The sequence below is a fragment of the Ceratina calcarata genome, unplaced genomic scaffold (assembly GCF_001652005.2).
Source record: "Ceratina calcarata isolate Rehan_Ccalc_2016 unplaced genomic scaffold, ASM165200v1 scaffold557.2, whole genome shotgun sequence".
NCBI lineage: Eukaryota > Metazoa > Arthropoda > Insecta > Hymenoptera > Apidae > Ceratina > Ceratina calcarata.
The window spans coordinates 601,212-603,162 of NW_017176762.1; positions in this window are offsets into that span (position 1 = coordinate 601,212).

Genomic DNA, 1,951 nt, shown 5'->3' on the forward strand with positions numbered 1-1,951 from the left:
CAGGATGTCCAATATCTCGGATTTGTAGATTTACAATAACTCCAAAAAGTGTCGAAGAATTCAAATATTTTTCAATAATAACTTTCTCTTTATATTTTTCATTTTCGTAATATTCAATTTCGCTAAGTACTTAAGTCCCATTGTTAAATAAATAATTTCATACACTTGGACTATAATAATTGATATTTAGTCTTCAAGCGGAAAATTATATCCAGTTTAAACAAACTTAAATGAACGGCGTGTTGGACTCATGAGGATATTATCTTTCGATACGTTTGTAATACAATGGTAAAACAACTATGTATGCTGAAGTACGACTGTTTGACCCGTCTCTAAAAATCGAAGACGAACTGTTGGATTGACCTAATATTACGAAACCGTATTTATTAAATCAAAGTAGTTTATTTGTTTGGGAACAGTTCTCGATAAATTAGATATTTCACGGTGAATATTTCAGGGTAACTAGGTTCACTAAGCCTTTATTGCGAACCGGAATAAACGAGAATTTCGATACGTGCGCAGAGTGAAAGACAAAACGGATTTATCTTGTTAATTGTCGAGTGATCGATAGCTTTGAAATTGAAGCACAGGAAAGCTAGAGCTAGAGAATGCACAATAGCGATCCGGTCGCAACACTGACGGGAAATCACTTTTTCTCCTGTCCACATCCTGATAGATGAATACGGATGCCCGTCCAACGGGATCCCCGAAAATATTAATAGTCAACGATTAGTCATCGGATCGACTCCATGTGCCAGCTATACGGACATGAAAATTTCCGAGACATCGGATATGTAAACTTCATCACGGATTTCATTTCATTTTAACGGTAACGATATCGATGAAAAACAAGATTTACTGAAATTACGTATGGATCTGCGCACGAACGTATAATTTATCGTACGCGAAGAGGATTTCGCGAATCACGGAACGTAAATATTCGTACGCAGAGATCGTGTCGATAGACTCGGAAAGATTCTTGGCTGGCAAGTCCGCTTTTAATGGGAACTCGAGGCATCGGAATATCGTGTAGGCGCAGAGTCAGAGAAGGGTCTCGCCGATGTCGGGACACGAGAACGCTTTTCCGGCGACACGTAAATAAAAGTTTGAAGGTAAAGTGGTCGGAATAAAACTGGTCTAAAAATCGGGAGCACGAAGAGAGAGAAAGAAAAGTCTAAATTGAGGAGAACTGACGCACAACGGAGGCTGCTGTTTCTTGTCGATGTTGCATGCATATTTTCGCCAGACGTTCTGCGATCACGAATCGATGGAGTTGAGATCGGCATCGCGCGGCACGGGTGTTCATCGAATTTATCGACTTCTCGTAGCACTCCGTTTAAACTTTAAACGATACTCGATTGTTAAAAGAAACTGCCGTGAAAGGATGGATCGTACATCTACATTCAAGGTACTACACGGAAAAAAGAACGGAGCAAGAGACAACGAGGTGAAGACAAAGACAAGGCTCGTCAATGGCGGTACGGAGAGAAGAAGAGCATAGAGAGGAAGTCTCGAGAGGAAGAGACCTTCTCTCTTATTCTTAAGACGGTCGGTTTTTCTTTCGTCTCAGTACGAAACAGACTGGGCACGTATCTCGTTAGCGAATCATTAGCAACTCTTCTCGTGCTGCAGCTACTGCAACGAATGCTCACGGCCCATTCTTTTCCTTTTCTTTCTTTTTCCCTTACCGTCTCGAGTTATTTTCCTATTCTGGCCTTTTATAACCGACCCATACAAAAGTCAAACTGATCAACTTCATTGCTTTTTTTCCCACAATTAATCAATTCGTTCTTTAGAAAGTAAGACTGTAAGTAATCATGTATCTTGATATAAATTTTTTTAAATCTACAACGAAATAGTGCTGATCAATTAACTATGTTAACGCCAGATTTAACTTTGCTCTTTCTGAAGAGGTACCTGACGTACCGAAAAATATTCTCATATAAGGACG